The sequence below is a fragment of the Schistocerca gregaria genome, chromosome 5 (genome assembly GCF_023897955.1).
Source record: "Schistocerca gregaria isolate iqSchGreg1 chromosome 5, iqSchGreg1.2, whole genome shotgun sequence".
Classification (NCBI taxonomy): Eukaryota; Metazoa; Arthropoda; class Insecta; order Orthoptera; family Acrididae; genus Schistocerca; species Schistocerca gregaria.
In genome coordinates, this window is record NC_064924.1 from 73,755,074 (window position 1) to 73,779,240 (window position 24,167).

Genomic DNA, 24,167 nt, shown 5'->3' on the forward strand with positions numbered 1-24,167 from the left:
TCTGTGCCGTGCCATGGAAAGGTGCGAAAACACGGACACAAGACACAGGCGGTTCGACAAAGCATCCATCTCTTCTAGCGGCGAAAGATAAATTTTTGTTTACAAATATGCAATTGTGCACTGCTACAAAACTATAAGCCCTGACGTAATTCAGAACAGTCCTGTCGTGTCATACTCTTGTTATTTCTAGAGACACTTTGTCTGTCTTCATTTTTTGGCTACCCCTGCCAGCCCTATTTTCCAGAGTTCCCTGGCGGTCACCGATCCGAATACTAACGTTGTTGCTTATCGTCGGTGATAGTACCAGAACAGTTGATTTTCTGTTTTTTTAGTTTTTTATTTAATTATTTAGTTTTTGGAATTTTGCGCTCCTACAAAACAGTAGGCTCTGACGCATTTCAAGTGCGCATCTGTCGATTCGCAGTGTTTCGTTACTTTCAAGGAGTTCCTACCACCCTTCCTTGGCGCATTCTTGCTCAAACTGAGTTCATTACTGTAATTTCGCATCTTACGTTTAATACAGTATTTTAAAATGCGTGTGGGTGCATCTTTGTCGCACCTGAGAGTTAGTATGAAAAGAGGGCTGCCAGGTGTAGTGACATGAAATTTAAAAGAAGAGAGAGAGCCAACAGCACCCGGTGTTCCCAGGCGGTCACCCATCCAAGTACTAACCGGGCCCGATGATGCTTAACTTCGGTGATCGGACGAGAACCGGTGTATTCAACATGGTATGGCCGTTGGCGTCCTTGTACTGTAGCCGCACGGCAGAAGAATGCTTCGCCTCTCCTCCCAACACACGCAATCGCCATTTTCGGTGGCACATTTGACGCAAAGCACGTCCTTCCACCTCGACACTCGCGGGAGACGCACCTTGTTATTGTTATCCAGCGCAGGTCTTGCGCGCGGCCGGGCGGCGGGTGGACTGCGCTGGGTGTGGCAGTGTCCTGCTGGACCGAGGGAAGCGTTCTCACCTGCCTGACACGCGTCGCGCTTCCAGATATTTGCGTAATTCGTATGGTGCATTCTCGGCTGTCCCCTTCCGTCCCGACTTGTCCCGACTTTGTCCCGACTTTGCTCGACTGCCGCTCGCTGCCGCTCGGGTCGTGGTCCATATGACAGCACAAGCACGAGAAACAACTGCGAGACTGGCGCCGGACTGACCGGCGTGTGCGAGGCGCCGTGTGCGGCCGTTCGGAGCTACTAGAGCAGCTCTGTGCCGTGCCATGGAAAGGTGCGAAAACACGGACACAAGACACAGGCGGTTCGACAAAGCATCCATCTCTTCTAGCGGCGAAAGATAAATTTTTGTTTACAAATATGCAATTGTGCACTGCTACAAAACTATAAGCCCTGACGTAATTCAGAACAGTCCTGTCGTGTCATACTCTTGTTATTTCTAGAGACACTTTGTCTGTCTTCATTTTTTGGCTACCCCTGCCAGCCCTATTTTCCAGAGTTCCCTGGCGGTCACCGATCCGAATACTAACGTTGTTGCTTATCGTCGGTGATAGTACCAGAACAGTTGATTTTCTGTTTTTTTAGTGTTTTATTTAATTATTTAGTTTTTGGAATTTTGCGCTCCTACAAAACAGTAGGCTCTGACGCATTTCAAGTGCGCATCTGTCGATTCGCAGTGTTTCGTTACTTTCAAGGAGTTCCTACCACCCTTCCTTGGCGCATTCTTGCTCAAACTGAGTTCATTACTGTAATTTCGCATCTTACGTTTAATACAGTATTTTAAAATGCGTGTGGGTGCATCTTTGTCGCACCTGAGAGTTAGTATGAAAAGAGGGCTGCCAGGTGTAGTGACATGAAATTTAAAAGAAGAGAGAGAGCCAACAGCACCCGGTGTTCCCAGGCGGTCACCCATCCAAGTACTAACCGGGCCCGATGATGCTTAACTTCGGTGATCGGACGAGAACCGGTGTATTCAACATGGTATGGCCGTTGGCGTCCTTGTACTGTAGCCGCACGGCAGAAGAATGCTTCGCCTCTCCTCCCAACACACGCAATCGCCATTTTCGGTGGCACATTTGACGCAAAGCACGTCCTTCCACCTCGACACTCGCGGGAGACGCACCTTGTTATTGTTATCCAGCGCAGGTCTTGCGCGCGGCCGGGCGGCGGGTGGACTGCGCTGGGTGTGGCAGTGTCCTGCTGGACCGAGGGAAGCGTTCTCACCTGCCTGACACGCGTCGCGCTTCCAGATATTTGCGTAATTCGTATGGTGCATTCTCGGCTGTCCCCTTCCGTCCCGACTTGTCCCGACTTTGCTCGACTGCCGCTCGCTGCCGCTCGGGTCGTGGTCCATATGACAGCACAAGCACGAGAAACAACTGCGAGACTGGCGCCGGACTGACCGGCGTGTGCGAGGCGCCGTGTGCGGCCGTTCGGAGCTACTAGAGCAGCTCTGTGCCGTGCCATGGAAAGGTGCGAAAACACGGACACAAGACACAGGCGGTTCGACAAAGCATCCATCTCTTCTAGCGGCGAAAGATAAATTTTTGTTTACAAATATGCAATTGTGCACTGCTACAAAACTATAAGCCCTGACGTAATTCAGAACAGTCCTGTCGTGTCATACTCTTGTTATTTCTAGAGACACTTTGTCTGTCTTCATTTTTTGGCTACCCCTGCCAGCCCTATTTTCCAGAGTTCCCTGGCGGTCACCGATCCGAATACTAACGTTGTTGCTTATCGTCGGTGATCGTACCAGAACAGTTGATTTTCTGTTTTTTTAGTTTTTTATTTAATTATTTAGTTTTTGGAATTTAGCGCTCCTACAAAACAGTAGGCTCTGACGCATTTCAAGTGCGCATCTGTCGATTCGCAGTGTTTCGTTACTTTCAAGGAGTTCCTACCACCCTTCCTTGGCGCATTCTTGCTCAAACTGAGTTCATTACTGTAATTTCGCATCTTACGTTTAATACAGTATTTTAAAATGCGTGTGGGTGCATCTGTGTCGCACCTGAGAATTAGTATGAAAAGAGGGCTGCCAGGTGTAGTGACATGAAATTTAAAAGAAGAGAGAGAGCCAACAGCACCCGGTGTTCCCAGGCGGTCACCCATCCAAGTACTAACGGGGCCCGATGATGCTTAACTTCGGTGATCGGACGAGAACCGGTGTATTCAACATGGTATGGCCGTTGGCGTCCTTGTACTGTAGCCGCACGGCAGAAGAATGCTTCGCCTCTCCTCCCAACACACGCAATCGCCATTTTCGGTGGCACATTTGACGCAAAGCACGTCCTTCCACCTCGACACTCGCGGGAGACGCACCTTGTTATTGTTATCCAGCGCAGGTCTTGCGCGCGGCCGGGCGGCGGGTGGACTGCGCTGGGTGTGGCAGTGTCCTGCTGGACCGAGGGAAGCGTTCTCACCTGCCTGACACGCGTCGCGCTTCCAGATATTTGCGTAATTCGTATGGTGCATTCTCGGCTGTCCCCTTCCGTCCCGACTTGTCCCGACTTTGTCCCGACTTTGTCCCGACTTTGCTCGACTGCCGCTCGCTGCCGCTCGGGTCGTGGTCCATATGACAGCACAAGCACGAGAAACAACTGCGAGACTGGCGCCGGACTGACCGGCGTGTGCGAGGCGCCGTGTGCGGCCGTTCGGAGCTACTAGAGCAGCTCTGTGCCGTGCCATGGAAAGGTGCGAAAACACGGACACAAGACACAGGCGGTTCGACAAAGCATCCATCTCTTCTAGCGGCGAAAGATAAATTTTTGTTTACAAATATGCAATTGTGCACTGCTACAAAACTATAAGCCCTGACGTAATTCAGAACAGTCCTGTCGTGTCATACTCTTGTTATTTCTAGAGACACTTTGTCTGTCTTCATTTTTTGGCTACCCCTGCCAGCCCTATTTTCCAGAGTTCCCTGGCGGTCACCGATCCGAATACTAACGTTGTTGCTTATCGTCGGTGATCGTACCAGAACAGTTGATTTTCTGTTTTTTTAGTGTTTTATTTAATTATTTAGTTTTTGGAATTTTGCGCTCCTACAAAACAGTAGGCTCTGACGCATTTCAAGTGCGCATCTGTCGATTCGCAGTGTTACGTTACTTTCAAGGAGTTCCTACCACCCTTCCTTGGCGCATTCTTGCTCAAACTGAGTTCATTACTGTAATTTCGCATCTTACGTTTAATACAGTATTTTAAAATGCGTGTGGGTGCATCTTTGTCGCACCTGAGAGTTAGTATGAAAAGAGGGCTGCCAGGTGTAGTGACATGAAATTTAAAAGAAGAGAGAGAGCCAACAGCACCCGGTGTTCCCAGGCGGTCACCCATCCAAGTACTAACCGGGCCCGATGATGCTTAACTTCGGTGATCGGACGAGAACCGGTGTATTCAACATGGTATGGCCGTTGGCGTCCTTGTACTGTAGCCGCACGGCAGAAGAATGCTTCGCCTCTCCTCCCAACACACGCAATCGCCATTTTCGGTGGCACATTTGACGCAAAGCACGTCCTTCCACCTCGACACTCGCGGGAGACGCACCTTGTTATTGTTATCCAGCGCAGGTCTTGCGCGCGGCCGGGCGGCGGGTGGACTGCGCTGGGTGTGGCAGTGTCCTGCTGGACCGAGGGAAGCGTTCTCACCTGCCTGACACGCGTCGCGCTTCCAGATATTTGCGTAATTCGTATGGTGCATTCTCGGCTGTCCCCTTCCGTCCCGACTTGTCCCGACTTTGCTCGACTGCCGCTCGCTGCCGCTCGGGTCGTGGTCCATATGACAGCACAAGCACGAGAAACAACTGCGAGACTGGCGCCGGACTGACCGGCGTGTGCGAGGCGCCGTGTGCGGCCGTTCGGAGCTACTAGAGCAGCTCTGTGCCGTGCCATGGAAAGGTGCGAAAACACGGACACAAGACACAGGCGGTTCGACAAAGCATCCATCTCTTCTAGCGGCGAAAGATAAATTTTTGTTTACAAATATGCAATTGTGCACTGCTACAAAACTATAAGCCCTGACGTAATTCAGAACAGTCCTGTCGTGTCATACTCTTGTTATTTCTAGAGACACTTTGTCTGTCTTCATTTTTTGGCTACCCCTGCCAGCCCTATTTTCCAGAGTTCCCTGGCGGTCACCGATCCGAATACTAACGTTGTTGCTTATCGTCGGTGATAGTACCAGAACAGTTGATTTTCTGTTTTTTTAGTTTTTTATTTAATTATTTAGTTTTTGGAATTTTGCGCTCCTACAAAACAGTAGGCTCTGACGCATTTCAAGTGCGCATCTGTCGATTCGCAGTGTTTCGTTACTTTCAAGGAGTTCCTACCACCCTTCCTTGGCGCATTCTTGCTCAAACTGAGTTCATTACTGTAATTTCGCATCTTACGTTTAATACAGTATTTTAAAATGCGTGTGGGTGCATCTTTGTCGCACCTGAGAGTTAGTATGAAAAGAGGGCTGCCAGGTGTAGTGACATGAAATTTAAAAGAAGAGAGAGAGCCAACAGCACCCGGTGTTCCCAGGCGGTCACCCATCCAAGTACTAACCGGGCCCGATGATGCTTAACTTCGGTGATCGGACGAGAACCGGTGTATTCAACATGGTATGGCCGTTGGCGTCCTTGTACTGTAGCCGCACGGCAGAAGAATGCTTCGCCTCTCCTCCCAACACACGCAATCGCCATTTTCGGTGGCACATTTGACGCAAAGCACGTCCTTCCACCTCGACACTCGCGGGAGACGCACCTTGTTATTGTTATCCAGCGCAGGTCTTGCGCGCGGCCGGGCGGCGGGTGGACTGCGCTGGGTGTGGCAGTGTCCTGCTGGACCGAGGGAAGCGTTCTCACCTGCCTGACACGCGTCGCGCTTCCAGATATTTGCGTAATTCGTATGGTGCATTCTCGGCTGTCCCCTTCCGTCCCGACTTGTCCCGACTTTGTCCCGACTTTGCTCGACTGCCGCTCGCTGCCGCTCGGGTCGTGGTCCATATGACAGCACAAGCACGAGAAACAACTGCGAGACTGGCGCCGGACTGACCGGCGTGTGCGAGGCGCCGTGTGCGGCCGTTCGGAGCTACTAGAGCAGCTCTGTGCCGTGCCATGGAAAGGTGCGAAAACACGGACACAAGACACAGGCGGTTCGACAAAGCATCCATCTCTTCTAGCGGCGAAAGATAAATTTTTGTTTACAAATATGCAATTGTGCACTGCTACAAAACTATAAGCCCTGACGTAATTCAGAACAGTCCTGTCGTGTCATACTCTTGTTATTTCTAGAGACACTTTGTCTGTCTTCATTTTTTGGCTACCCCTGCCAGCCCTATTTTCCAGAGTTCCCTGGCGGTCACCGATCCGAATACTAACGTTGTTGCTTATCGTCGGTGATAGTACCAGAACAGTTGATTTTCTGTTTTTTTAGTGTTTTATTTAATTATTTAGTTTTTGGAATTTTGCGCTCCTACAAAACAGTAGGCTCTGACGCATTTCAAGTGCGCATCTGTCGATTCGCAGTGTTTCGTTACTTTCAAGGAGTTCCTACCACCCTTCCTTGGCGCATTCTTGCTCAAACTGAGTTCATTACTGTAATTTCGCATCTTACGTTTAATACAGTATTTTAAAATGCGTGTGGGTGCATCTTTGTCGCACCTGAGAGTTAGTATGAAAAGAGGGCTGCCAGGTGTAGTGACATGAAATTTAAAAGAAGAGAGAGAGCCAACAGCACCCGGTGTTCCCAGGCGGTCACCCATCCAAGTACTAACCGGGCCCGATGATGCTTAACTTCGGTGATCGGACGAGAACCGGTGTATTCAACATGGTATGGCCGTTGGCGTCCTTGTACTGTAGCCGCACGGCAGAAGAATGCTTCGCCTCTCCTCCCAACACACGCAATCGCCATTTTCGGTGGCACATTTGACGCAAAGCACGTCCTTCCACCTCGACACTCGCGGGAGACGCACCTTGTTATTGTTATCCAGCGCAGGTCTTGCGCGCGGCCGGGCGGCGGGTGGACTGCGCTGGGTGTGGCAGTGTCCTGCTGGACCGAGGGAAGCGTTCTCACCTGCCTGACACGCGTCGCGCTTCCAGATATTTGCGTAATTCGTATGGTGCATTCTCGGCTGTCCCCTTCCGTCCCGACTTGTCCCGACTTTGCTCGACTGCCGCTCGCTGCCGCTCGGGTCGTGGTCCATATGACAGCACAAGCACGAGAAACAACTGCGAGACTGGCGCCGGACTGACCGGCGTGTGCGAGGCGCCGTGTGCGGCCGTTCGGAGCTACTAGAGCAGCTCTGTGCCGTGCCATGGAAAGGTGCGAAAACACGGACACAAGACACAGGCGGTTCGACAAAGCATCCATCTCTTCTAGCGGCGAAAGATAAATTTTTGTTTACAAATATGCAATTGTGCACTGCTACAAAACTATAAGCCCTGACGTAATTCAGAACAGTCCTGTCGTGTCATACTCTTGTTATTTCTAGAGACACTTTGTCTGTCTTCATTTTTTGGCTACCCCTGCCAGCCCTATTTTCCAGAGTTCCCTGGCGGTCACCGATCCGAATACTAACGTTGTTGCTTATCGTCGGTGATAGTACCAGAACAGTTGATTTTCTGTTTTTTTAGTGTTTTATTTAATTATTTAGTTTTTGGAATTTTGCGCTCCTACAAAACAGTAGGCTCTGACGCATTTCAAGTGCGCATCTGTCGATTCGCAGTGTTTCGTTACTTTCAAGGAGTTCCTACCACCCTTCCTTGGCGCATTCTTGCTCAAACTGAGTTCATTACTGTAATTTCGCATCTTACGTTTAATACAGTATTTTAAAATGCGTGTGGGTGCATCTTTGTCGCACCTGAGAGTTAGTATGAAAAGAGGGCTGCCAGGTGTAGTGACATGAAATTTAAAAGAAGAGAGAGAGCCAACAGCACCCGGTGTTCCCAGGCGGTCACCCATCCAAGTACTAACCGGGCCCGATGATGCTTAACTTCGGTGATCGGACGAGAACCGGTGTATTCAACATGGTATGGCCGTTGGCGTCCTTGTACTGTAGCCGCACGGCAGAAGAATGCTTCGCCTCTCCTCCCAACACACGCAATCGCCATTTTCGGTGGCACATTTGACGCAAAGCACGTCCTTCCACCTCGACACTCGCGGGAGACGCACCTTGTTATTGTTATCCAGCGCAGGTCTTGCGCGCGGCCGGGCGGCGGGTGGACTGCGCTGGGTGTGGCAGTGTCCTGCTGGACCGAGGGAAGCGTTCTCACCTGCCTGACACGCGTCGCGCTTCCAGATATTTGCGTAATTCGTATGGTGCATTCTCGGCTGTCCCCTTCCGTCCCGACTTGTCCCGACTTTGCTCGACTGCCGCTCGCTGCCGCTCGGGTCGTGGTCCATATGACAGCACAAGCACGAGAAACAACTGCGAGACTGGCGCCGGACTGACCGGCGTGTGCGAGGCGCCGTGTGCGGCCGTTCGGAGCTACTAGAGCAGCTCTGTGCCGTGCCATGGAAAGGTGCGAAAACACGGACACAAGACACAGGCGGTTCGACAAAGCATCCATCTCTTCTAGCGGCGAAAGATAAATTTTTGTTTACAAATATGCAATTGTGCACTGCTACAAAACTATAAGCCCTGACGTAATTCAGAACAGTCCTGTCGTGTCATACTCTTGTTATTTCTAGAGACACTTTGTCTGTCTTCATTTTTTGGCTACCCCTGCCAGCCCTATTTTCCAGAGTTCCCTGGCGGTCACCGATCCGAATACTAACGTTGTTGCTTATCGTCGGTGATAGTACCAGAACAGTTGATTTTCTGTTTTTTTAGTTTTTTATTTAATTATTTAGTTTTTGGAATTTTGCGCTCCTACAAAACAGTAGGCTCTGACGCATTTCAAGTGCGCATCTGTCGATTCGCAGTGTTTCGTTACTTTCAAGGAGTTCCTACCACCCTTCCTTGGCGCATTCTTGCTCAAACTGAGTTCATTACTGTAATTTCGCATCTTACGTTTAATACAGTATTTTAAAATGCGTGTGGGTGCATCTTTGTCGCACCTGAGAGTTAGTATGAAAAGAGGGCTGCCAGGTGTAGTGACATGAAATTTAAAAGAAGAGAGAGAGCCAACAGCACCCGGTGTTCCCAGGCGGTCACCCATCCAAGTACTAACCGGGCCCGATGATGCTTAACTTCGGTGATCGGACGAGAACCGGTGTATTCAACATGGTATGGCCGTTGGCGTCCTTGTACTGTAGCCGCACGGCAGAAGAATGCTTCGCCTCTCCTCCCAACACACGCAATCGCCATTTTCGGTGGCACATTTGACGCAAAGCACGTCCTTCCACCTCGACACTCGCGGGAGACGCACCTTGTTATTGTTATCCAGCGCAGGTCTTGCGCGCGGCCGGGCGGCGGGTGGACTGCGCTGGGTGTGGCAGTGTCCTGCTGGACCGAGGGAAGCGTTCTCACCTGCCTGACACGCGTCGCGCTTCCAGATATTTGCGTAATTCGTATGGTGCATTCTCGGCTGTCCCCTTCCGTCCCGACTTGTCCCGACTTTGCTCGACTGCCGCTCGCTGCCGCTCGGGTCGTGGTCCATATGACAGCACAAGCACGAGAAACAACTGCGAGACTGGCGCCGGACTGACCGGCGTGTGCGAGGCGCCGTGTGCGGCCGTTCGGAGCTACTAGAGCAGCTCTGTGCCGTGCCATGGAAAGGTGCGAAAACACGGACACAAGACACAGGCGGTTCGACAAAGCATCCATCTCTTCTAGCGGCGAAAGATAAATTTTTGTTTACAAATATGCAATTGTGCACTGCTACAAAACTATAAGCCCTGACGTAATTCAGAACAGTCCTGTCGTGTCATACTCTTGTTATTTCTAGAGACACTTTGTCTGTCTTCATTTTTTGGCTACCCCTGCCAGCCCTATTTTCCAGAGTTCCCTGGCGGTCACCGATCCGAATACTAACGTTGTTGCTTATCGTCGGTGATAGTACCAGAACAGTTGATTTTCTGTTTTTTTAGTTTTTTATTTAATTATTTAGTTTTTGGAATTTTGCGCTCCTACAAAACAGTAGGCTCTGACGCATTTCAAGTGCGCATCTGTCGATTCGCAGTGTTTCGTTACTTTCAAGGAGTTCCTACCACCCTTCCTTGGCGCATTCTTGCTCAAACTGAGTTCATTACTGTAATTTCGCATCTTACGTTTAATACAGTATTTTAAAATGCGTGTGGGTGCATCTTTGTCGCACCTGAGAGTTAGTATGGAAAGAGGGCTGCCAGGTGTAGTGACATGAAATTTAAAAGAAGAGAGAGAGCCAACAGCACCCGGTGTTCCCAGGCGGTCACCCATCCAAGTACTAACCGGGCCCGATGATGCTTAACTTCGGTGATCGGACGAGAACCGGTGTATTCAACATGGTATGGCCGTTGGCGTCCTTGTACTGTAGCCGCACGGCAGAAGAATGCTTCGCCTCTCCTCCCAACACACGCAATCGCCATTTTCGGTGGCACATTTGACGCAAAGCACGTCCTTCCACCTCGACACTCGCGGGAGACGCACCTTGTTATTGTTATCCAGCGCAGGTCTTGCGCGCGGCCGGGCGGCGGGTGGACTGCGCTGGGTGTGGCAGTGTCCTGCTGGACCGAGGGAAGCGTTCTCACCTGCCTGACACGCGTCGCGCTTCCAGATATTTGCGTAATTCGTATGGTGCATTCTCGGCTGTCCCCTTCCGTCCCGACTTGTCCCGACTTTGCTCGACTGCCGCTCGCTGCCGCTCGGGTCGTGGTCCATATGACAGCACAAGCACGAGAAACAACTGCGAGACTGGCGCCGGACTGACCGGCGTGTGCGAGGCGCCGTGTGCGGCCGTTCGGAGCTACTAGAGCAGCTCTGTGCCGTGCCATGGAAAGGTGCGAAAACACGGACACAAGACACAGGCGGTTCGACAAAGCATCCATCTCTTCTAGCGGCGAAAGATAAATTTTTGTTTACAAATATGCAATTGTGCACTGCTACAAAACTATAAGCCCTGACGTAATTCAGAACAGTCCTGTCGTGTCATACTCTTGTTATTTCTAGAGACACTTTGTCTGTCTTCATTTTTTGGCTACCCCTGCCAGCCCTATTTTCCAGAGTTCCCTGGCGGTCACCGATCCGAATACTAACGTTGTTGCTTATCGTCGGTGATAGTACCAGAACAGTTGATTTTCTGTTTTTTTAGTTTTTTATATAATTATTTAGTTTTTGGAATTTTGCGCTCCTACAAAACAGTAGGCTCTGACGCATTTCAAGTGCGCATCTGTCGATTCGCAGTGTTTCGTTACTTTCAAGGAGTTCCTACCACCCTTCCTTGGCGCATTCTTGCTCAAACTGAGTTCATTACTGTAATTTCGCATCTTACATTTAATACAGTATTTTAAAATGCGTGTGGGTGCATCTTTGTCGCACCTGAGAGTTAGTATGAAAAGAGGGCTGCCAGGTGTAGTGACATGAAATTTAAAAGAAGAGAGAGAGCCAACAGCACCCGGTGTTCCCAGGCGGTCACCCATCCAAGTACTAACCGGGCCCGATGATGCTTAACTTCGGTGATCGGACGAGAACCGGTGTATTCAACATGGTATGGCCGTTGGCGTCCTTGTACTGTAGCCGCACGGCAGAAGAATGCTTCGCCTCTCCTCCCAACACACGCAATCGCCATTTTCGGTGGCACATTTGACGCAAAGCACGTCCTTCCACCTCGACACTCGCGGGAGACGCACCTTGTTATTGTTATCCAGCGCAGGTCTTGCGCGCGGCCGGGCGGCGGGTGGACTGCGCTGGGTGTGGCAGTGTCCTGCTGGACCGAGGGAAGCGTTCTCACCTGCCTGACACGCGTCGCGCTTCCAGATATTTGCGTAATTCGTATGGTGCATTCTCGGCTGTCCCCTTCCGTCCCGACTTGTCCCGACTTGTCCCGACTTGTCCCGACTTGTCCCGACTTGTCCCGACTTGTCCCGACTTGTCCCGACTTGTCCCGATTGCCGCTCGCTGCCGCTCGGGTCGTGGTCCATATGACAGCACAAGCACGAGAAACAACTGCGAGACTGGCGCCGGACTGACCGGCGTGTGCGAGGCGCCGTGTGCGGCCGTTCGGAGCTACTAGAGCAGCTCTGTGCCGTGCCATGGAAAGGTGCGAAAACACGGACACAAGACACAGGCGGTTCGACAAAGCATCCATCTCTTCTAGCGGCGAAAGATAAATTTTTGTTTACAAATATGCAATTGTGCACTGCTACAAAACTATAAGCCCTGACGTAATTCAGAACAGTCCTGTCGTGTCATACTCTTGTTATTTCTAGAGACACTTTGTCTGTCTTCATTTTTTGGCTACCCCTGCCAGCCCTATTTTCCAGAGTTCCCTGGCGGTCACCGATCCGAATACTAACGTTGTTGCTTATCGTCGGTGATCGTACCAGAACAGTTGATTTTCTGTTTTTTTAGTTTTTTATTTAATTATTTAGTTTTTGGAATTTTGCGCTCCTACAAAACAGTAGGCTCTGACGCATTTCAAGTGCGCATCTGTCGATTCGCAGTGTTTCGTTACTTTCAAGGAGTTCCTACCACCCTTCCTTGGCGCATTCTTGCTCAAACTGAGTTCATTACTGTAATTTCGCATCTTACGTTTAATACAGTATTTTAAAATGCGTGTGGGTGCATCTTTGTCGCACCTGAGAGTTAGTATGAAAAGAGGGCTGCCAGGTGTAGTGACATGAAATTTAAAAGAAGAGAGAGAGCCAACAGCACCCGGTGTTCCCAGGCGGTCACCCATCCAAGTACTAACCGGGCCCGATGATGCTTAACTTCGGTGATCGGACGAGAACCGGTGTATTCAACATGGTATGGCCGTTGGCGTCCTTGTACTGTAGCCGCACGGCAGAAGAATGCTTCGCCTCTCCTCCCAACACACGCAATCGCCATTTTCGGTGGCACATTTGACGCAAAGCACGTCCTTCCACCTCGACACTCGCGGGAGACGCACCTTGTTATTGTTATCCAGCGCAGGTCTTGCGCGCGGCCGGGCGGCGGGTGGACTGCGCTGGGTGTGGCAGTGTCCTGCTGGACCGAGGGAAGCGTTCTCACCTGCCTGACACGCGTCGCGCTTCCAGATATTTGCGTAATTCGTATGGTGCATTCTCGGCTGTCCCCTTCCGTCCCGACTTGTCCCGACTTTGCTCGACTGCCGCTCGCTGCCGCTCGGGTCGTGGTCCATATGACAGCACAAGCACGAGAAACAACTGCGAGACTGGCGCCGGACTGACCGGCGTGTGCGAGGCGCCGTGTGCGGCCGTTCGGAGCTACTAGAGCAGCTCTGTGCCGTGCCATGGAAAGGTGCGAAAACACGGACACAAGACACAGGCGGTTCGACAAAGCATCCATCTCTTCTAGCGGCGAAAGATAAATTTTTGTTTACAAATATGCAATTGTGCACTGCTACAAAACTATAAGCCCTGACGTAATTCAGAACAGTCCTGTCGTGTCATACTCTTGTTATTTCTAGAGACACTTTGTCTGTCTTCATTTTTTGGCTACCCCTGCCAGCCCTATTTTCCAGAGTTCCCTGGCGGTCACCGATCCGAATACTAACGTTGTTGCTTATCGTCGGTGATCGTACCAGAACAGTTGATTTTCTGTTTTTTTAGTTTTTTATTTAATTATTTAGTTTTTGGAATTTTGCGCTCCTACAAAACAGTAGGCTCTGACGCATTTCAAGTGCGCATCTGTCGATTCGCAGTGTTTCGTTACTTTCAAGGAGTTCCTACCACCCTTCCTTGGCGCATTCTTGCTCAAACTGAGTTCATTACTGTAATTTCGCATCTTACGTTTAATACAGTATTTTAAAATGCGTGTGGGTGCATCTTTGTCGCACCTGAGAGTTAGTATGAAAAGAGGGCTGCCAGGTGTAGTGACATGAAATTTAAAAGAAGAGAGAGAGCCAACAGCACCCGGTGTTCCCAGGCGGTCACCCATCCAAGTACTAACCGGGCCCGATGATGCTTAACTTCGGTGATCGGACGAGAACCGGTGTATTCAACATGGTATGGCCGTTGGCGTCCTTGTACTGTAGCCGCACGGCAGAAGAATGCTTCGCCTCTCCTCCCAACACACGCAATCGCCATTTTCGGTGGCACATTTGACGCAAAGCACGTCCTTCCACCTCGACACTCGCGGGAGACGCACCTTGTTATTGTTATCCAGCGCAGGTCTTGCGCGCGGCCGGGCGGCGGGTGGACTGCGCTGGGTGTGGCAGTGTCCTGCTGGACCGAGGGAAGCGTTCTCACCTGCCTGACACGCGTCGCGCTTCCAGATATTTGCGTAATTCGTATGGTGCATTCTCGGCTGTCCCCTTCCGTCCCGACTTGTCCCGACTTTGCTCGACTGCCGCTCGCTGCCGCTCGGGTCGTGGTCCATATGACAGCACAAGCACGAGAAACAACTGCGAGACTGGCGCCGGACTGACCGGCGTGTGCGAGGCGCCGTGTGCGGCCGTTCGGAGCTACTAGAGCAGCTCTGTGCCGTGCCATGGAAAGGTGCGAAAACACGGACACAAGACACAGGCGGTTCGACAAAGCATCCATCTCTTCTAGCGGCGAAAGATAAATTTTTGTTTACAAATATGCAATTGTGCACTGCTACAAAACTATAAGCCCTGACGTAATTCAGAACAGTCCTGTCGTGTCATACTCTTGTTATTTCTAGAGACACTTTGTCTGTCTTCATTTTTTGGCTACCCCTGCCAGCCCTATTTTCCAGAGTTCCCTGGCGGTCACCGATCCGAATACTAACGTTGTTGCTTATCGTCGGTGATAGTACCAGAACAGTTGATTTTCTGTTTTTTTAGTTTTTTATTTAATTATTTAGTTTTTGGAATTTTGCGCTCCTACAAAACAGTAGGCTCTGACGCATTTCAAGTGCGCATCTGTCGATTCGCAGTGTTTCGTTACTTTCAAGGAGTTCCTACCACCCTTCCTTGGCGCATTCTTGCTCAAACTGAGTTCATTACTGTAATTTCGCATCTTACATTTAATACAGTATTTTAAAATGCGTGTGGGTGCATCTTTGTCGCACCTGAGAGTTAGTATGAAAAGAGGGCTGCCAGGTGTAGTGACATGAAATTTAAAAGAAGAGAGAGAGCCAACAGCACCCGGTGTTCCCAGGCGGTCACCCATCCAAGTACTAACCGGGCCCGATGATGCTTAACTTCGGTGATCGGACGAGAACCGGTGTATTCAACATGGTATGGCCGTTGGCGTCCTTGTACTGTAGCCGCACGGCAGAAGAATGCTTCGCCTCTCCTCCCAACACACGCAATCGCCATTTTCGGTGGCACATTTGACGCAAAGCACGTCCTTCCACCTCGACACTCGCGGGAGACGCACCTTGTTATTGTTATCCAGCGCAGGTCTTGCGCGCGGCCGGGCGGCGGGTGGACTGCGCTGGGTGTGGCAGTGTCCTGCTGGACCGAGGGAAGCGTTCTCACCTGCCTGACACGCGTCGCGCTTCCAGATATTTGCGTAATTCGTATGGTGCATTCTCGGCTGTCCCCTTCCGTCCCGACTTGTCCCGACTTTGCTCGACTGCCGCTCGCTGCCGCTCGGGTCGTGGTCCATATGACAGCACAAGCACGAGAAACAACTGCGAGACTGGCGCCGGACTGACCGGCGTGTGCGAGGCGCCGTGTGCGGCCGTTCGGAGCTACTAGAGCAGCTCTGTGCCGTGCCATGGAAAGGTGCGAAAACACGGACACAAGACACAGGCGGTTCGACAAAGCATCCATCTCTTCTAGCGGCGAAAGATAAATTTTTGTTTACAAATATGCAATTGTGCACTGCTACAAAACTATAAGCCCTGACGTAATTCAGAACAGTCCTGTCGTGTCATACTCTTGTTATTTCTAGAGACACTTTGTCTGTCTTCATTTTTTGGCTACCCCTGCCAGCCCTATTTTCCAGAGTTCCCTGGCGGTCACCGATCCGAATACTAACGTTGTTGCTTATCGTCGGTGATCGTACCAGAACAGTTGATTTTCTGTTTTTTTAGTTTTTTATTTAATTATTTAGTTTTTGGAATTTTGCGCTCCTACAAAACAGTAGGCTCTGACGCATTTCAAGTGCGCATCTGTCGATTCGCAGTGTTTCGTTACTTTCAAGGAGTTCCTACCACCCTTCCTTGGCGCATTCTTGCTCAAACTGAGTTCATTACTGTAATTTCGCATCTTACGTTTAATACAGTATTTTAAAATGCGTGTGGGTGCATCTTTGTCGCACCTGAGAGTTAGTATGAAAAGAGGGCTGCCAGGTGTAGTGACATGAAATTTAAAAGAAGAGAGAGAGCCAACAGCACCCGGTGTTCCCAGGCGGTCACCCATCCAAGTACTAACCGGGCCCGATGATGCTTAACTTCGGTGATCGGACGAGAACCGGTGTATTCAACATGGTATGGCCGTTGGCGTCCTTGTACTGTAGCCGCACGGCAGAAGAATGCTTCGCCTCTCCTCCCAACACACGCAATCGCCATTTTCGGTGGCACATTTGACGCAAAGCACGTCCTTCCACCTCGACACTCGCGGGAGACGCACCTTGTTATTGTTATCCAGCGCAGGTCTTGCGCGCGGCCGGGCGGCGGGTGGACTGCGCTGGGTGTGGCAGTGTCCTGCTGGACCGAGGGAAGCGTTCTCACCTGCCTGACACGCGTCGCGCTTCCAGATATTTGCGTAATTCGTATGGTGCATTCTCGGCTGTCCCCTTCCGTCCCGACTTGTCCCGACTTTGCTCGACTGCCGCTCGCTGCCGCTCGGGTCGTGGTCCATATGACAGCACAAGCACGAGAAACAACTGCGAGACTGGCGCCGGACTGACCGGCGTGTGCGAGGCGCCGTGTGCGGCCGTTCGGAGCTACTAGAGCAGCTCTGTGCCGTGCCATGGAAAGGTGCGAAAACACGGACACAAGACACAGGCGGTTCGACAAAGCATCCATCTCTTCTAGCGGCGAAAGATAAATTTTTGTTTACAAATATGCAATTGTGCACTGCTACAAAACTATAAGCCCTGACGTAATTCAGAACAGTCCTGTCGTGTCATACTCTTGTTATTTCTAGAGACACTTTGTCTGTCTTCATTTTTTGGCTACCCCTGCCAGCCCTATTTTCCAGAGTTCCCTGGCGGTCACCGATCCGAATACTAACGTTGTTGCTTATCGTCGGTGATCGTACCAGAACAGTTGATTTTCTGTTTTTTTAGTTTTTTATTTAATTATTTAGTTTTTGGAATTTTGCGCTCCTACAAAACAGTAGGCTCTGACGCATTTCAAGTGCGCATCTGTCGATTCGCAGTGTTTCGTTACTTTCAAGGAGTTCCTACCACCCTTCCTTGGCGCATTCTTGCTCAAACTGAGTTCATTACTGTAATTTCGCATCTTACGTTTAATACAGTATTTTAAAATGCGTGTGGGTGCATCTTTGTCGCACCTGAGAGTTAGTATGAAAAGAGGGCTGCCAGGTGTAGTGACATGAAATTTAAAAGAAGAGAGAGAGCCAACAGCACCCGGTGTTCCCAGGCGGTCACCCATCCAAGTACTAACCGGGCCCGATGATGCTTAACTTCGGTGATCGGACGAGAACCGGTGTATTCAACATGGTATGGCCGTTGGCGTCCTTGTACTGTAGCCGCACGGCAGAAGAATGCTTCGCCTCTCCTCCCAACACACGCAATCGCCATTTTCGGTGGCACATTTGACGCAAAGCACGTCCTTCCACCTCGACACTCGCGGGAGACGCACCTTGTTATTGTTATCCAGCGCAGGTCTTGCGCGCGGCCGGGCGGCGGGTGGACTGCGCTGGGTGTGGCAGTGTCCTGCTGGACCGAGGGAAGCGTTCTCACCTGCCTGACACGCGTCGCGCTTCCAGATATTTGCGTAATTCGTATGGTGCATTCTCGGCTGTCCCCTTCCGTCCCGACTTGTCCCGACTTTGCTCGACTGCCGCTCGCTGCCGCTCGGGTCGTGGTCCATATGACAGCACAAGCACGAGAAACAACTGCGAGACTGGCGCCGGACTGACCGGCGTGTGCGAGGCGCCGTGTGCGGCCGTTCGGAGCTACTAGAGCAGCTCTGTGCCGTGCCATGGAAAGGTGCGAAAACACGGACACAAGACACAGGCGGTTCGACAAAGCATCCATCTCTTCTAGCGGCGAAAGATAAATTTTTGTTTACAAATATGCAATTGTGCACTGCTACAAAACTATAAGCCCTGACGTAATTCAGAACAGTCCTGTCGTGTCATACTCTTGTTATTTCTAGAGACACTTTGTCTGTCTTCATTTTTTGGCTACCCCTGCCAGCCCTATTTTCCAGAGTTCCCTGGCGGTCACCGATCCGAATACTAACGTTGTTGCTTATCGTCGGTGATCGTACCAGAACAGTTGATTTTCTGTTTTTTTAGTTTTTTATTTAATTATTTAGTTTTTGGAATTTTGCGCTCCTACAAAACAGTAGGCTCTGACGCATTTCAAGTGCGCATCTGTCGATTCGCAGTGTTTCGTTACTTTCAAGGAGTTCCTACCACCCTTCCTTGGCGCATTCTTGCTCAAACTGAGTTCATTACTGTAATTTCGCATCTTACATTTAATACAGTATTTTAAAATGCGTGTGGGTGCATCTTTGTCGCACCTGAGAGTTAGTATGAAAAGAGGGCTGCCAGGTGTAGTGACATGAAATTTAAAAGAAGAGAGAGAGCCAACAGCACCCGGTGTTCCCAGGCGGTCACCCATCCAAGTACTAACCGGGCCCGATGATGCTTAACTTCGGTGATCGGACGAGAACCGGTGTATTCAACATGGTATGGCCGTTGGCGTCCTTGTACTGTAGCCGCACGGCAGAAGAATGCTTCGCCTCTCCTCCCAACACACGCAATCGCCATTTTCGGTGGCACATTTGACGCAAAGCACGTCCTTCCACCTCGACACTCGCGGGAGACGCACCTTGTTATTGTTATCCAGCGCAGGTCTTGCGCGCGGCCGGGCGGCGGGTGGACTGCGCTGGGTGTGGCAGTGTCCTGCTGGACCGAGGGAAGCGTTCTCACCTGCCTGACACGCGTCGCGCTTCCAGATATTTGCGTAATTCGTATGGTGCATTCTCGGCTGTCCCCTTCCGTCCCGACTTGTCCCGACTTTGCTCGACTGCCGCTCGCTGCCGCTCGGGTCGTGGTCCATATGACAGCACAAGCACGAGAAACAACTGCGAGACTGGCGCCGGACTGACCGGCGTGTGCGAGGCGCCGTGTGCGGCCGTTCGGAGCTACTAGAGCAGCTCTGTGCCGTGCCATGGAAAGGTGCGAAAACACGGACACAAGACACAGGCGGTTCGACAAAGCATCCATCTCTTCTAGCGGCGAAAGATAAATTTTTGTTTACAAATATGCAATTGTGCACTGCTACAAAACTATAAGCCCTGACGTAATTCAGAACAGTCCTGTCGTGTCATACTCTTGTTATTTCTAGAGACACTTTGTCTGTCTTCATTTTTTGGCTACCCCTGCCAGCCCTATTTTCCAGAGTTCCCTGGCGGTCACCGATCCGAATACTAACGTTGTTGCTTATCGTCGGTGATCGTACCAGAACAGTTGATTTTCTGTTTTTTTAGTTTTTTATTTAATTATTTAGTTTTTGGAATTTTGCGCTCCTACAAAACAGTAGGCTCTGACGCATTTCAAGTGCGCATCTGTCGATTCGCAGTGTTTCGTTACCTTCAAGGAGTTCCTACCACCCTTCCTTGGCGCATTCTTGCTCAAACTGAGTTCATTTCTGTAATTTCGCATCTTACGTTTAATACAGTATTTTAAAATGCGTGTGGGTGCATCTTTGTCGCACCTGAGAGTTAGTATGAAAAGAGGGCTGCCAGGTGTAGTGACATGAAATTTAAAAGAAGAGAGAGAGCCAACAGCACCCGGTGTTCCCAGGCGGTCACCCATCCAAGTACTAACCGGGCCCGATGATGCTTAACTTCGGTGATCGGACGAGAACCGGTGTATTCAACATGGTATGGCCGTTGGCGTCCTTGTACTGTAGCCGCACGGCAGAAGAATGCTTCGCCTCTCCTCCCAACACACGCAATCGCCATTTTCGGTGGCACATTTGACGCAAAGCACGTCCTTCCACCTCGACACTCGCGGGAGACGCACCTTGTTATTGTTATCCAGCGCAGGTCTTGCGCGCGGCCGGGCGGCGGGTGGACTGCGCTGGGTGTGGCAGTGTCCTGCTGGACCGAGGGAAGCGTTCTCACCTGCCTGACACGCGTCGCGCTTCCAGATATTTGCGTAATTCGTATGGTGCATTCTCGGCTGTCCCCTTCCGTCCCGACTTGTCCCGACTTTGCTCGACTGCCGCTCGCTGCCGCTCGGGTCGTGGTCCATATGACAGCACAAGCACGAGAAACAACTGCGAGACTGGCGCCGGACTGACCGGCGTGTGCGAGGCGCCGTGTGCGGCCGTTCGGAGCTACTAGAGCAGCTCTGTGCCGTGCCATGGAAAGGTGCGAAAACACGGACACAAGACACAGGCGGTTCGACAAAGCATCCATCTCTTCTAGCGGCGAAAGATAAATTTTTGTTTACAAATATGCAATTGTGCACTGCTACAAAACTATAAGCCCTGACGTAATTCAGAACAGTCCTGTCGTGTCATACTCTTGTTATTTCTAGAGACACTTTGTCTGTCTTCATTTTTTGGCTACCCCTGCCAGCCCTATTTTCCAGAGTTCCCTGGCGGTCACCGATCCGAATACTAACGTTGTTGCTTATCGTCGGTGATCGTACCAGAACAGTTGATTTTCTGTTTTTTTAGTTTTTTATTTAATTATTTAGTTTTTGGAATTTTGCGCTCCTACAAAACAGTAGGCTCTGACGCATTTCAAGTGCGCATCTGTCGATTCGCAGTGTTTCGTTACTTTCAAGGAGTTCCTACCACCCTTCCTTGGCGCATTCTTGCTCAAACTGAGTTCATTACTGTAATTTCGCATCTTACATTTAATACAGTATTTTAAAATGCGTGTGGGTGCATCTTTGTCGCACCTGAGAGTTAGTATGAAAAGAGGGCTGCCAGGTGTAGTGACATGAAATTTAAAAGAAGAGAGAGAGCCAACAGCACCCGGTGTTCCCAGGCGGTCACCCATCCAAGTACTAACCGGGCCCGATGATGCTTAACTTCGGTGATCGGACGAGAACCGGTGTATTCAACATGGTATGGCCGTTGGCGTCCTTGTACTGTAGCCGCACGGCAGAAGAATGCTTCGCCTCTCCTCCCAACACACGCAATCGCCATTTTCGGTGGCACATTTGACGCAAAGCACGTCCTTCCACCTCGACACTCGCGGGAGACGCACCTTGTTATTGTTATCCAGCGCAGGTCTTGCGCGCGGCCGGGCGGCGGGTGGACTGCGCTGGGTGTGGCAGTGTCCTGCTGGACCGAGGGAAGCGTTCTCACCTGCCTGACACGCGTCGCGCTTCCAGATATTTGCGTAATTCGTATGGTGCATTCTCGGCTGTCCCCTTCCGTCCCGACTTGTCCCGACTTTGCTCGACTGCCGCTCGCTGCCGCTCGGGTCGTGGTCCATATGACAGCACAAGCACGAGAAACAACTGCGAGACTGGCGCCGGACTGACCGGCGTGTGCGAGGCGCCGTGTGCGGCCGTTCGGAGCTACTAGAGCAGCTCTGTGCCGTGCCATGGAAAGGTGCGAAAACACGGACACAAGACACAGGCGGTTCGACAAAGCATCCATCTCTTCTAGCGGCGAAAGATAAATTTTTGTTTACAAATATGCAATTGTGCACTGCTACAAAACTATAAGCCCTGACGTAATTCAGAACAGTCCTGTCGTGTCATACTCTTGTTATTTCTAGAGACACTTTGTCTGTCTTCATTTTTTGGCTACCCCTGCCAGCCCTATTTTCCAGAGTTCCCTGGCGGTCACCGATCCGAATACTAACGTTGTTGCTTATCGTCGGTGATCGTACCAGAACAGTTGATTTTCTGTTTTTTTAGTTTTTTATTTAATTATTTAGTTTTTGGAATTTTGCGCTCCTACAAAACAGTAGGCTCTGACGCATTTCAAGTGCGCATCTGTCGATTCGCAGTGTTTCGTTACTTTCAAGGAGTTCCTACCACCCTTCCTTGGCGCATTCTTGCTCAAACTGAGTTCATTACTGTAATTTCGCATCTTACGTTTAATACAGTATTTTAAAATGCGTGTGGGTGCATCTTTGTCGCACCTGAGAGTTAGTATGAAAAGAGGGCTGCCAGGTGTAGTGACATGAAATTTAAAAGAAGAGAGAGAGCCAACAGCACCCGGTGTTCCCAGGCGGTCACCCATCCAAGTACTAACCGGGCCCGATGATGCTTAACTTCGGTGATCGGACGAGAACCGGTGTATTCAACATGGTATGGCCGTTGGCGTCCTTGTACTGTAGCCGCACGGCAGAAGAATGCTTCGCCTCTCCTCCCAACACACGCAATCGCCATTTTCGGTGGCACATTTGACGCAAAGCACGTCCTTCCACCTCGACACTCGCGGGAGACGCACCTTGTTATTGTTATCCAGCGCAGGTCTTGCGCGCGGCCGGGCGGCGGGTGGACTGCGCTGGGTGTGGCAGTGTCCTGCTGGACCGAGGGAAGCGTTCTCACCTGCCTGACACGCGTCGCGCTTCCAGATATTTGCGTAATTCGTATGGTGCATTCTCGGCTGTCCCCTTCCGTCCCGACTTGTCCCGACTTTGCTCGACTGCCGCTCGCTGCCGCTCGGGTCGTGGTCCATATGACAGCACAAGCACGAGAAACAACTGCGAGACTGGCGCCGGACTGACCGGCGTGTGCGAGGCGCCGTGTGCGGCCGTTCGGAGCTACTAGAGCAGCTCTGTGCCGTGCCATGGAAAGGTGCGAAAACACGGACACAAGACACAGGCGGTTCGACAAAGCATCCATCTCTTCTAGCGGCGAAAGATAAATTTTTGTTTACAAATATGCAATTGTGCACTGCTACAAAACTATAAGCCCTGACGTAATTCAGAACAGTCCTGTCGTGTCATACTCTTGTTATTTCTAGAGACACTTTGTCTGTCTTCATTTTTTGGCTACCCCTGCCAGCCCTATTTTCCAGAGTTCCCTGGCGGTCACCGATCCGAATACTAACGTTGTTGCTTATCGTCGGTGATCGTACCAGAACAGTTGATTTTCTGTTTTTTTAGTTTTTTATTTAATTATTTAGTTTTTGGAATTTTGCGCTCCTACAAAACAGTAGGCTCTGACGCATTTCAAGTGCGCATCTGTCGATTCGCAGTGTTTCGTTACTTTCAAGGAGTTCCTACCACCCTTCCTTGGCGCATTCTTGCTCAAACTGAGTTCATTACTGTAATTTCGCATCTTACGTTTAATACAGTATTTTAAAATGCGTGTGGGTGCATCTTTGTCGCACCTGAGAGTTAGTATGAAAAGAGGGCTGCCAGGTGTAGTGACATGAAATTTAAAAGAAGAGAGAGAGCCAACAGCACCCGGTGTTCCCAGGCGGTCACCCATCCAAGTACTAACCGGGCCCGATGATGCTTAACTTCGGTGATCGGACGAGAACCGGTGTATTCAACATGGTATGGCCGTTGGCGTCCTTGTACTGTAGCCGCACGGCAGAAGAATGCTTCGCCTCTCCTCCCAACACACGCAATCGCCATTTTCGGTGGCACATTTGACGCAAAGCACGTCCTTCCACCTCGACACTCGCGGGAGACGCACCTTGTTATTGTTATCCAGCGCAGGTCTTGCGCGCGGCCGGGCGGCGGGTGGACTGCGCTGGGTGTGGCAGTGTCCTGCTGGACCGAGGGAAGCGTTCTCACCTGCCTGACACGCGTCGCGCTTCCAGATATTTGCGTAATTCGTATGGTGCATTCTCGGCTGTCCCCTTCCGTCCCGACTTGTCCCGACTTTGCTCGACTGCCGCTCGCTGCCGCTCGGGTCGTGGTCCATATGACAGCACAAGCACGAGAAACAACTGCGAGACTGGCGCCGGACTGACCGGCGTGTGCGAGGCGCCGTGTGCGGCCGTTCGGAGCTACTAGAGCAGCTCTGTGCCGTGCCATGGAAAGGTGCGAAAACACGGACACAAGACACAGGCGGTTCGACAAAGCATCCATCTCTTCTAGCGGCG

The 24,167-nt window shown here is 51.0% G+C and overlaps 20 non-coding genes across 20 annotated transcripts; all 20 read right to left on the bottom strand.

Moving 5' to 3' along the window:
* Window positions 1–623: 623 nt before the first annotated feature.
* LOC126273948 (5S ribosomal RNA) lies at window positions 624–742 on the bottom strand. The gene has a single exon (XR_007549781.1). It is a non-coding gene; the product is annotated as a 5S ribosomal RNA (ribosomal RNA).
* A 1,091-nt stretch (window positions 743–1,833) lies between these two features.
* On the bottom strand, window positions 1,834–1,952 carry LOC126273950 (5S ribosomal RNA). Its single transcript, XR_007549783.1, has one exon. It is a non-coding gene; the product is annotated as a 5S ribosomal RNA (ribosomal RNA).
* Window positions 1,953–3,032: 1,080 nt separating this feature from the next.
* Window positions 3,033–3,151, bottom strand: LOC126274277 (5S ribosomal RNA). Its single transcript, XR_007550103.1, has one exon. It is a non-coding gene; the product is annotated as a 5S ribosomal RNA (ribosomal RNA).
* A 1,102-nt stretch (window positions 3,152–4,253) lies between these two features.
* Window positions 4,254–4,372, bottom strand: LOC126273951 (5S ribosomal RNA). Its single transcript, XR_007549784.1, has one exon. It is a non-coding gene; the product is annotated as a 5S ribosomal RNA (ribosomal RNA).
* A 1,080-nt stretch (window positions 4,373–5,452) lies between these two features.
* LOC126273952 (5S ribosomal RNA) lies at window positions 5,453–5,571 on the bottom strand. The gene has a single exon (XR_007549785.1). It is a non-coding gene; the product is annotated as a 5S ribosomal RNA (ribosomal RNA).
* A 1,091-nt stretch (window positions 5,572–6,662) lies between these two features.
* On the bottom strand, window positions 6,663–6,781 carry LOC126273953 (5S ribosomal RNA). Its single transcript, XR_007549786.1, has one exon. It is a non-coding gene; the product is annotated as a 5S ribosomal RNA (ribosomal RNA).
* Window positions 6,782–7,861: 1,080 nt separating this feature from the next.
* On the bottom strand, window positions 7,862–7,980 carry LOC126273954 (5S ribosomal RNA). The gene has a single exon (XR_007549787.1). It is a non-coding gene; the product is annotated as a 5S ribosomal RNA (ribosomal RNA).
* Window positions 7,981–9,060: 1,080 nt separating this feature from the next.
* LOC126273955 (5S ribosomal RNA) lies at window positions 9,061–9,179 on the bottom strand. The gene has a single exon (XR_007549788.1). It is a non-coding gene; the product is annotated as a 5S ribosomal RNA (ribosomal RNA).
* Window positions 9,180–10,259: 1,080 nt separating this feature from the next.
* LOC126273956 (5S ribosomal RNA) lies at window positions 10,260–10,378 on the bottom strand. Its single transcript, XR_007549789.1, has one exon. It is a non-coding gene; the product is annotated as a 5S ribosomal RNA (ribosomal RNA).
* A 1,080-nt stretch (window positions 10,379–11,458) lies between these two features.
* On the bottom strand, window positions 11,459–11,577 carry LOC126273957 (5S ribosomal RNA). Its single transcript, XR_007549790.1, has one exon. It is a non-coding gene; the product is annotated as a 5S ribosomal RNA (ribosomal RNA).
* Window positions 11,578–12,717: 1,140 nt separating this feature from the next.
* On the bottom strand, window positions 12,718–12,836 carry LOC126273958 (5S ribosomal RNA). Its single transcript, XR_007549791.1, has one exon. It is a non-coding gene; the product is annotated as a 5S ribosomal RNA (ribosomal RNA).
* A 1,080-nt stretch (window positions 12,837–13,916) lies between these two features.
* LOC126273959 (5S ribosomal RNA) lies at window positions 13,917–14,035 on the bottom strand. Its single transcript, XR_007549792.1, has one exon. It is a non-coding gene; the product is annotated as a 5S ribosomal RNA (ribosomal RNA).
* A 1,080-nt stretch (window positions 14,036–15,115) lies between these two features.
* On the bottom strand, window positions 15,116–15,234 carry LOC126273961 (5S ribosomal RNA). The gene has a single exon (XR_007549794.1). It is a non-coding gene; the product is annotated as a 5S ribosomal RNA (ribosomal RNA).
* A 1,080-nt stretch (window positions 15,235–16,314) lies between these two features.
* On the bottom strand, window positions 16,315–16,433 carry LOC126273962 (5S ribosomal RNA). The gene has a single exon (XR_007549795.1). It is a non-coding gene; the product is annotated as a 5S ribosomal RNA (ribosomal RNA).
* Window positions 16,434–17,513: 1,080 nt separating this feature from the next.
* Window positions 17,514–17,632, bottom strand: LOC126273963 (5S ribosomal RNA). Its single transcript, XR_007549796.1, has one exon. It is a non-coding gene; the product is annotated as a 5S ribosomal RNA (ribosomal RNA).
* Window positions 17,633–18,712: 1,080 nt separating this feature from the next.
* Window positions 18,713–18,831, bottom strand: LOC126273964 (5S ribosomal RNA). The gene has a single exon (XR_007549797.1). It is a non-coding gene; the product is annotated as a 5S ribosomal RNA (ribosomal RNA).
* Window positions 18,832–19,911: 1,080 nt separating this feature from the next.
* LOC126273965 (5S ribosomal RNA) lies at window positions 19,912–20,030 on the bottom strand. Its single transcript, XR_007549798.1, has one exon. It is a non-coding gene; the product is annotated as a 5S ribosomal RNA (ribosomal RNA).
* Window positions 20,031–21,110: 1,080 nt separating this feature from the next.
* On the bottom strand, window positions 21,111–21,229 carry LOC126273966 (5S ribosomal RNA). Its single transcript, XR_007549799.1, has one exon. It is a non-coding gene; the product is annotated as a 5S ribosomal RNA (ribosomal RNA).
* A 1,080-nt stretch (window positions 21,230–22,309) lies between these two features.
* On the bottom strand, window positions 22,310–22,428 carry LOC126273967 (5S ribosomal RNA). The gene has a single exon (XR_007549800.1). It is a non-coding gene; the product is annotated as a 5S ribosomal RNA (ribosomal RNA).
* A 1,080-nt stretch (window positions 22,429–23,508) lies between these two features.
* On the bottom strand, window positions 23,509–23,627 carry LOC126273968 (5S ribosomal RNA). The gene has a single exon (XR_007549801.1). It is a non-coding gene; the product is annotated as a 5S ribosomal RNA (ribosomal RNA).
* Between the last annotated feature and the right edge of the window lie 540 nt (window positions 23,628–24,167).